The 10,705-nt window shown below is 42.9% G+C and overlaps 1 pseudogene; it reads left to right on the top strand.

Annotated features, from left to right (window-relative positions):
• The first annotated feature begins 960 nt into the window (after positions 1-960).
• On the top strand, positions 961-1,050 carry LOC127483349 (small nucleolar RNA SNORA40; annotated as a pseudogene).
• Positions 1,051-10,705: the final 9,655 nt, after the last annotated feature.

The raw sequence follows: 10,705 nt of genomic DNA, 5'->3' as shown, positions 1-10,705 counted from the left end.
GCTCACTACCTAATGTCTGCAACTGCTGGGACCAGCCAGAAGCCAGGAACTCAGGCCAGACCTCCCACATGGATAGAAGGGTCTCAACTACTTGAGCCATCTCCACTCCCCTCCTGGGTGCCCATAAGCAGGGAGCTGAAGCCAGGTGCCAGAGCTGGGATTTGAACCCAGGCACTCTGATATGAGATGCTAGCATCTCAACCCCTAGGCCAAATGTCTATCCATCTTTGAAGTACAGAATGAGTCCTTTCCAGATACTATATTTGCTGGCACCTTGATCTTAATCTCCCCAGCCTCCAGCATTGTAAGCAACATATTTCACTTATTTATAAATTACCTAGTCCAAGGTATTTTGTTATAGCAGCCTGAACAGGTTAAGGCAGCTGGAAAAGCAGATCAGCATTGGTGTAAGAGAATGTGTGATGGTTAAGAGGATCTTTATGCAAATTACTTGATACTGAAATCGAAAAGCAGCAACTTTACATTTTTTTAAAAGATTTATTTATTTGAAAGGCAGAGTTACAGAAAGAAAGGGGAAGACAAAGAGAGATCTTCTATCCACTGGTTCACTCCCCCAATGGCCACAATGTGGACCCCAAATTTACATTTTATATGCATCAAAATATCTTCCTGAGGCTGGCACTGTGGCATAGTAGGTTAAGCATCTATCTGTTGTGCCAGCATCCAATATGAGCACCAGCTGCTCCACTTCTGATCCAGCTCCCTGCTAATGGCCTGGGAAAGCAGTGCAAGATGGCCCAAATGCTTGGGCCCCTGCTCCAGCATGGGAAACCTAGAAAAAGCTCCTTGCTCCTGGCTTTGGATTGACCCAGCTCTGGTTGATGAGGCCATTTGGACAGTGAACCAGTGGATGGAAGACCTCTCGCACGCACGCTCTGCCTCTGCCTCTCTATAACTCAGCCTTTCAAATAAATAAATTTTTTAAAAATGAAATTTGGCTTAATTTCCAGAATTAAAAAAAAGAATCCTCTTTTGCAACCCAGAACTCATTGATCAGTATGAGTTTTGATATATACAAGCAGGAATAGGATAAGAAAAAAAAATCTAATTTACATGTCATAAGGTACACTCCTTTTTTTTAAATTTTTTTTTAAAGAGTAACTCATGGAAGCTTGGTTTGGGCCCCCCGGGCCACAGCAGAGAGCTGGACTGGAAGAGGGGCAACCAGGACAGAATCCAGCACCCCGACAGGGACTAGAACCCGGTGTGCCGGCGCTGCAAGCAGAGGATTAGCCTATTGAGCCATGGCGCCGGCCAGGTACACTTCTTTAAAGCATATAGTTCAGTAGTTTTAGTATATTACAGACTTTTGCAACATCATAATAGCCTAATTTTTGAAGATTTTCACTCCCCCTAAAAGAAACCTTGTACCCATTATGAGTCACTCTCCACTCCCCTTCCTCCTCATCACCCCGTTTAGCCCTAGAACACCAATACACTTCCTGTCTTGACAGGCTTCTTCTCTGGACTTGTCATATCAATGGGATCATTCTTTTATGGTTACTTTCACTTAGTGTGGTTTTGAGGTCCAGCCATGTTGTGACATGTCACATGTATCAGTACTTCATTCCTTTGTATTGCTAAACAGCATTCTTTTGTATGACAATAGTATATTTTGTCTATTTATTCTCAGCCAATGGCCTTTTTGACTTAGAAATAATGTTTCTGGGAACATTCATGTACAAGTTTTTATGTGAACATGTTTTTATTTCTCTTGAGAGATGTGCAGAAGTGGCATTTCTATTAAGTAATTGGCCTCTTGTTATCCACGTGCGAGACTTGATTTGAGCTCCTGGCTTCCACCTTGTCTTAGTCCTGTCCAATTGCTGGTATTTGGGGAGTAAAACATCGACTCAAGCTTTCCCTTTCTCTCTCTCTCTCAGTAAATAGCAAATAAACAAAAGGGGATAAGACAGAGCTCTTTCCTTCTCTGCCACGTAAGGACACATTGAGAGAACAGTCATTTACAACCAGAGAGAGGCGCTCACTGAGAACCAAATGTGCCAGCATTTTGATTTCAAAGTTCCACTCTCAACACAGTGAGAAATAAATGTTTGGTAGAAGGCATGGGGTCCATGGTATTTTGTGGCAGCAGCTCAACCTGACTAATATGCATTCTCATCTTTAAGAAACTTTTATTTTCTGTTTAGAAGGAGGCCAAATTCAGATAAAATAAATGATAAAATTTACACAGCAAAATAGGGGAAAACATGGTAAGGTTTACTACTGTGTGAACCAAAGTGATACAAACAAGCAGAATGAGATGGAATTTGCAAGGAAAGACTGAAATAAACACTTAACTTGAAGAGTTTCTAGCTGGGCCCTGTCTGTTTCTTTTGGGTCCTTGCTTTTCTTCTGGCAGCCATGACAGGAAGACTATGGGTAGGTGGTGAGTAGAACAAAAAGGCAAAAGGATAAAACAATGCCCTCAGATATTGGGTCAAAGCAGTAAACATTAATGTGTTACTGCTCCAACCAGCTAACTGCTCACTTATATTTAGACTTTCTACTTGCAAAGGATTCTACCTGGCATTTTAGACTACTTCACCTGTTTTGGACAGCCTGGCGGATCCCTGGGGAGCACCAACTTGTTCCCCTGAAGCTTGGGATGTTGTTTCCTGGGCAAGAGGTCACACTGCACCTAGGGTTCCACTGAGTTGTTTCTTGTGCCAAGACTGTGCTGGGGAAGAGACGGAGGAGCCCGAAGTCCTCACTGAACCTCCTACGTGGGGTCTGAGCAAGTTCACAAAGCCCACTTTGGCTCCCTGGGAAGTTTATCACTGAGTGGCTTTATCCATGGCTCCTTGAGCAAGCCCTTGACCTGCCTGCATCTGCAGTTCACCTCACTCTATTGTGGCACCCCCCAGGACAGCTGGGAACATGCCACATGCCTGAGGGCATCTACTCCATTGCTGATTTTCTGCCCTTCCTTGGATTGGGCTTGCGTTGTTCCCTTTGCCTCTTTGTTCTACCCACCCACCCTCCCACAGTCACTCTCTTGGCAGCTCAAACAGTCCTGGCACTCCTGATGTAACTACCAACCGGTGCTCTTCGCCACGTGGATTCTGACACCACACTTTGCTGCTAACGTCTCTGCCTTGCCACAGCTGTTTCCCCTATTTCTTTCTGAGCAGGGTGACACCCACGGAGAGTCTGGGAGGGAGACTCAGTCCCAGGGAACAAACATCACTTTTCCTGGCCCTGGACGCCCTGGAGGCTCTTAAACACTCAATATGCATACCCCAGTATGTACATGTGACTGTGTGCTTTCAAAGAGTATAGATTAATCAAATGATCACAGTTTGATATGTGCCTTGGTACAGAATGAGGTCTTGTTAATTGGTGCCAAAACAAATCTCAAGTGAAAATAGACATCAAAGCCTGATGAGAGTGGCCACTGGGTGAATCTGCCTACTCAGAATCCTCAGGAATGCCCTCACTTAGTTCACCTTGGCATAACCAGGTGCTTGAGCCTGCCCCAGCACAAGTTGCAAAGCAGACCTCAAATTTCTTGTAATTTCTTTGTAATTTTTATTTATTTATTTATTTAAACTTGAAAGGCAGAGAGGCAGACAGATAGAGAGAAATTTCCCATCTGCTGGTTTACTTCCCAAATGCCTATAACAAGCAGGACTGGGTCAAAACAAAGCCAAGAGTTGGGAACTCCAGGTCTCCTATATTAGTGGCAGGGGCCCAAGTCCTTGGGCCATCAACTGCTGCCCCACCCCGGGGTGTGCATTAGCAGGAAGTTGGAAACAGAAGTGAACCCAAACCTAGCACTCTGATATGGGTTGAGACATCCCAAGCAGTGTCTTAACCACTGTGCCAAACATCCACTCCAATTTATATCTACAGCATGTACTCATACAACATCTGCACTAAATTAAGGGGGAAGGGAGAAGGTATCTCGCTACTCTAACATATTCACTAGTTTAAGTTAAATATAATTCTTTCCAGCAATTACTGCTATGAATTAATTGAATATTAATCAACCAGCATGTATTTCCTTCCAGATAAGGCTCAGAATGTTGCCATTTTAAATCACTCCATTGACAAATACACATTGATCACTTTCTCTGTGAAAAGTAGAGTTTAAATTGCCTTCCAAAAGCCTAATTACAAAAATCTTGATTAATGTCTTGAATAAAAATCAAGTGCACTGAGAAGCTTGTGAAATACATATTGAGTGACTAGACGTGTGGGGGTATTTTGGACTCCATAAAGTCCCCTAATTTGGAATCCACTTCTTCACGCCTCTGACATTGTTAGTTCAGCCCTGCAGGACCTGGGACTTTGCTTCCCCTTGACTGCTTCACCATCCTTCATGTACTGCAGATGATGGAAGCACCACCTCTCTCAAGGAGGCTTTGAAGCAGTTTTGAATAAAGGCAGGTGGTTTTATTGAAATGTTCCATAACTTACTATGTTGACTAAAATTTGGAAAATCTTGTTCAACATTTTTTGAATAATAAATATATATGGTTATTTCAAATAAAATGATATTTTCTAATTTAAAGATGTAATGTCAGGGTCGGCGCTGTGGCGTAGCTGGTAAAGCCGCCACCTACAGTGCGCATCCCATATGGGCACTGGTTTGAGTCTCTGCTGCTCCACTTCTGATCCAGCTCTCTGCCATGGCCTGGGAAAGCAGAAGATGGCCCAATCCCTTGGGCCCCTGCAACCTCGTGAGAGACCTGGAAGAAGTTCCTGGCTCCTGGCTTCAAATCAGTGCAGCTCCAGCCATTGTGGCCAATTGGGGGAGTGAACCAGCAGATGGAAGACCTCTCTCTCTCTCTCTCTCTCTCTTTCTCTGCCTCTCCTCTATCTTTGTGTAACTCTGACTTTCAAATAAATAAATAAATCTTTAAAAAAAAAAAAAAAGATGCAATGTCTTTTTCTATGTATGTGTCCCAGGAAGACTAAAGCCTCAAGTTTGAAGTTTGTCATAATCATGTTAGCACTTTATGTAAAATCTGATGTGGAATCTTCTCTTTTTTTTTAAGATGTACTTTACTTATTTTAAAGGCAGAATTACAGAGAGAGGGAGAGGGAGAAGGAAAGAGAAAGAGTGATCTTCTATCCACTGGTTCACTCCCCAAATGGCTACCAGAGCCAGGACTGATTCAAGCCAAAGCCAGGAGTCAGGAGCTTAATCCAGGTCTCCCATGTGGGTGCAGGGGTCCAAGTACTTGGGCCATCCTCTGCTGCCCTCCCAGGCACATCAGCAGGGAGCTGGATCAGAAGTGGAGCAGTCGGGATTCAAACTGGTGACTCTACAGGAGGCTGGCATTTCAGGAAGTGGCTTAATATGCCACAACTACAGGCCCCACAGAATCCATCTTGTTAGAAAAGCACTTGTTAGAATCTATGTGTTAGTAAACTTTCCCAACTCCAAGGAAAAAAGGAAAAAGCACCAGATTAATAGATGTCTAACCTTTGGCAAGTTAACCTGATATATCTAACATGATATAGAATTTACTGTGAATGGCTCCCGGGACACAGAGGAATGCAAAGGTGGCAATGCCAGTGACCCCTCTGGGTAGCACAATGTATGCTGTGGCTCCAGGTGAGTATGTTCTCATCCTCATCCTTTCCCCACTCTTTCTCATTCATTCCATTTATCCACTCACTCATCTGATATCTTCTAAGTTCCTTCTATATTCCAACCCAGACATTGTGGATAGGAAAGTGAGTATAACAGATGCTCCTCATGGAGCTCACTGGGACACAGCCAGGCAAGCAGTTCCTTTGAGGCCCGTGCCATAAATATGAAGGTGGAGGAAGTGAGATATGCTTGAGGCACACAAAGAGGGGGTTGTAACCCAGCTGGGGGATAAGGAGGCAATTCAGGAAAGGTTTCTTGCTTTCTCTGAGCTGATCCAGAAGAATAGTCAAAAGTCAGCCAGGCAGGAAATCCGGTGGAAACTGTTTCAGGCAAGGAGTCCTAACACAAATGACTGGAGGTAAGAGAGAAGTTGGTGCCTTTGAGCAATTGAAAATAATTCAGTAAAGCTGAAGATTCAAAAGACAAAGAGGTAGTTACAGGCAGGGCTGGGGAAATAAACAGGGACAGGATCTTAAAAGGCACTGTAAACCATGGAATACACTTTGGAATTCAATTTAAAATCAATGGAAAGTCATGAAAGAGTTCTATGGAAAAGATCATGATTAGATTTATATTTTTAAAGCATCATACATAATGTAGAAAAGGAGGCACTAGAGCTGTGGCTTAGTAGGTTAAGCCTCTGCCTTTGGTGCTGACATCCCATATGGGCACCGATTTGAGTCCTGGCTGCTTCACTTCCAATCCAGCTCTTTGCTATGGCTTGGTAAAGCAGTAGGAGACGGTCTAAGTGCTTGAGCCCTCGTACCCATGTGGGAGACCCAGAAGAAGCACTTGGCTCCTGGCTTCAGATCAGCCCAGCTTTGGCTGTTGAGGCCATTTGAGGAGTGAACCAGCAGATGGAAGACATCTCTCTGTTTTTCCCTCTCTGTGTATGTAACTTTGCCTCTCAGGTAAATAAATAAATCTAGGAAGGAAGGAAGAGAGGGAGGGAGGCAGGGAGAGAAGGAAAGGGAGGGAGAAAGAAAGGAAGAAAGAAAAAGGAAGGAAGGAAGAAAACTGTGAGAGGGCAAGACTGGGGGTTGGGAGGCTATATCAGAGAATGATAAAATAATTAAATAATTTAAGTCAAAAATGATAGTGATTTGAATGATACAGTGGTGATAGGACTGGAGAAAACATATGGGTTAAGTATTCGGCAGGTGACCTAACTACACTTCATGATTTCTGAGAAGCAGTGGATGTAGTGAGTGAGGAATAAAGAACGATACCTTGATTCATCTACTGGTACTGGGAAGTTGCCATTCACTAGAGGGAATGCAAGGAAGAATGTGCTTGAGAATGAAAAAAATGAGTACAGTTGTGGACATAGAAAATTCGCAACGTCCCTGGGGCATCTGGAGGCATCCAGAGTCCCGAAGAGAGCTCTGGACTGGCACAATAAATTTGGGAATAATCAGCATTTTGGTGGTATTTGAAGCCATGGAAGCAGAAAACCTGGGAGACTGACACAGGGAGAAATTTTCTAGGACAGAAACCCATGAAACTCTGACACTTAAGAGGTGAACCAAGCAAGAATCCCAGAAATGGATTGACGTGAACGTCCAGAGAGGTTAAAAAAAAAAAATGCAGGAAAGTTACAAACCCCTGAAGTCAAAAGGAAAAAGTACTTCGAGGAGGTCACTAAAATCACAAACTATTTACAGAACACAAATGATATTAAATGACACTGAAAATCAAGTAAGAGATCCAGTTTTCATTAGTTGTGACAAGAAGGTATAAGTCAACTTGAATTCCATAAACATTCACACAGACACTTAAACCCATAGGAATATACTCATAAACTTTAAATTCTCCAGTAATGGGTAGTGTCCCTCTAAAATGCATCAAGGCCTGCTCTCCTGTTTCTCACCTCCCACCGCCCCCATCCTTTGTACTTGCTCTGTGACTCATCAACAGCCCTCAGCACTCCAAAGCAAAAGAGGAAAGAGAACAGAGGTGGGATGCAACTTGAAAAGCCCTGTGACCAAAGCTGAATGTGTTTCAGAGGTTTCCTAGCTGTTCAACTGAAACTGCCCAGTGGAACCTTTTAAAGGTCAACTGTAGAGATGAAATGCTAGCAAATCCAATCAAAATTATGAAGTTTAATTCTCTTCCATTAACAATTCAACTGACCCTTGGAAACTTAAGAAGGGAGACCATGGACTACACATTTTAACATCTAATTACTTTTCCTATGAGCTCTTGTATCAGACAATACTCTCTCTCTCTCTCTCTCTCTCTCTCTCTCTCACACACACACACACACATACCCACACAAAAATAACAACTTCCAGAATGTTTTCATTAGTAATTTTAAGGAAAAATCTTACAGGAATAGGAGTTTCATGAAACCTCTATTGACAAGAAGACATGAGCAGCCCTCCTTCACTAAAAGACTCTTATTTTGCATGTGTGTATCTATTGTTGATCTAGTTTTTCACATGACAAAAAGGTATCTGACAGGAATAAAAAACAGTAAATATATGCACAGCTCAATATCTTTTACTATATTTAAATGATCACAAGTTATTTATTTAGGAAACATGCAGTTGGAAAGGTTTGCTGCAAAGAAAATGACTGACATTTCCAAAGTCCAATTATAACTTTGAGAAATTCAAATGTATAAAAAATCTAATTGATCAAAGGGTAGATATACAAAATTTTTATATTTTCGTTTTCTTAGTTCTGTTAAAACATATGGTTTAGTTAAATAGGATATATTTACAGGGCAGAAGAATGTCACATCATATGACTCACATCCTACCTAAATTTTCCTGTTGGAACTCTGCCTCTCACAGATGAGTAATCTAATTTCATGTTGGATCAGCCCCATGATTTGATACAGAGTTATGGTTTGAAATAGAAGTCAGTTGCTAGTTGTATAATTCAAATGCTCCTCAAGGAGAATGTAGTCATTTCATTCCTTTCATAAAAAATTCAGATGATGTAGAAAATTTCTAATGGTCTTCATCACTAATAAAATATGCTAGTAGTGTGAGCCAGATTTTCCACTCAAAGAGAACCAGAACTTCTCCAAGTTCCAGAGTGCAAAGAAGGCAAATACTGTAAACCAAATGAAATGAAGAGCACTACTCTACAGGCAAATTCTGAAACTGATTCTCAGATGGTTTGTGAGCATTTAGAAATGTAAGAGGTAACCATTAGGAGTCAGCATGGGCTCAGTACAAATTTTGCCAGATAATCTAATGTTCTATCAAAATAGGGTTATTTTCCAAAAATGGATTTATAAAGCTATATAATACACACAAAAGAACGTAAAAAGATGAAAAATAATTGAATTATTTAGCCATAATAGAATATTTTATTATGCTATAGAGTATTTAACATTCTATTTTATGATATAATTTACTCTGACTTTTCTTAATAATTCAACAAATGTGTTTTGAGCTTTACTTTGTGTCTTGCATTGTTCTCTGTGCTTAAACATCATCTCTTTTGAAACTATCCTATCTACGGATATCTATCTAGCCCAGGGTTAAGATACCTATATCCCAGGGGCCAGCGCTGTGAGGTAAGACTCCACCTGTGGCGCTGGCATCCCATATGGGCAGCCTGTTCATGTCCCAGCTGCTCCTCTTCCAATACAGCTTTCTCTGCTTATGGCCTGGGAAAGCAGTGGAAGATGCCTTAAGTTCTTGGGCATCTGCACCCATGTGGGAGACCCAGAAGACACTCCTGGCTTCCAATCAGCCCAGCTCTGGCCCTTGGGGCTATTCGGAAACCAATGGATGGAAGACTTCTCTCTCTGTGTCTCTCCCTCGCTCTGTCTATAACTCTGCTTCTCAAATAAATATTAAATAAATCTTAAAAAAATACCCATATCCCTTGGCCGGCACAGTGGCTCACTAGGCTAATCCTCTGCCTTGCGGCGCCAGCACACCCGGTTCTAGTCCCGGTCGGGGTGCCGGATTCTGTCCCAGTTGCCCCTCTTCCAGGCCAGCTCTCTGCTGTGGCCAGGGAGTGCAGTGGAGGATGGCCCAAGTCCTTGGGCCCTGCACCCCATGGGAGACCAGGATAAGTACCTGGCTCCTGCCATCGGATCAGCGGGCCGGCCGCGGCAGCCATTGGAGGGTGAACCAACGGCAAAAAGGAGTACTTTTCTCTCTGTCTCTCTCTCTCTCTCACTGTCCACTCTGCCTGTCAAAAATAAATAAATAAATAAATAAACCAGGCAGCTTGGCTCCAAAGCCTGGGCTATTTCTCCATTAAACTCCTTCTCATGAAACCACATCCATGAATGGAAGGGGAGAGGGAGTGGGAGAGGGGAGTGGGAGAGGGGAGTGTTGTGGGTGGGAGGGAAGTTATGGGGGGGGGGAAGCTATTGTAATCCATAAGCTGTACTTTGGAAATTTATGTTCATTAAATAAAATAAAATATATATAAAAAAAAAGAAAGAAACCACATCCAGATTCACTGAGTACTCACCGGACAATCTCAAAAGAAGGCCCTGACCTCCTCAAAACTCAGCTGCCTTATTTAATTCAAGCAATCTTCTTCACAGCCTACTCATTTTGAGTCCATTTATTTATATTTTTATAAATAAAGTCCATTTATTTATCCATTCTCCATTTTCAGGTTTCCACAAATGCTTCTTCAGCAGACAGTCCTCCGCCTCCGTCCTTATTGTGCTACCTGCACGGTAACCTCCTGGCGACTTTCACTCATCTCTGCCAGCTTTCCTTGTGTCACTCATCATGGCCAGGCAAGATTGTCACTTCATTTTTTGTCCACTTGTCCCTATAATGTAAGTTCTATGGGTCTTTCTCTTTTCAAAAAAAAATTTTTTTTGACACACAGTGTATAGTGAGAGAGAGAGAGAGAAAGGTCTTCCTTTTTGCCGTTGGTTCACCCTCCAATGGCCGCCACGGCTGGCGCACCGCGCTGATTTGAAGGCAGGAGCCAGGTGCTTCTCCTGGTCTCCCATGCGGGTGCAGGGCCCAGGCACTTGGGCCATCCTCCACTGCCTTTTCGGGCCACAGCAGAGAGCTGCCTGGAAGGGGGGCAATAGGGACTAGAACCCGGTGTGCCGGCCCCGCTAGGTGGAGGATTAGCCTAGTG

Source organism: Oryctolagus cuniculus, chromosome 8 (assembly GCF_051225735.1).
Source record: "Oryctolagus cuniculus isolate XC-2025 breed Fujian yellow rabbit chromosome 8, ASM5122573v1, whole genome shotgun sequence".
Lineage (NCBI taxonomy): Eukaryota > Metazoa > Chordata > Mammalia > Lagomorpha > Leporidae > Oryctolagus > Oryctolagus cuniculus.
This window is presented reverse-complemented; position numbering and strand designations above follow the sequence as displayed.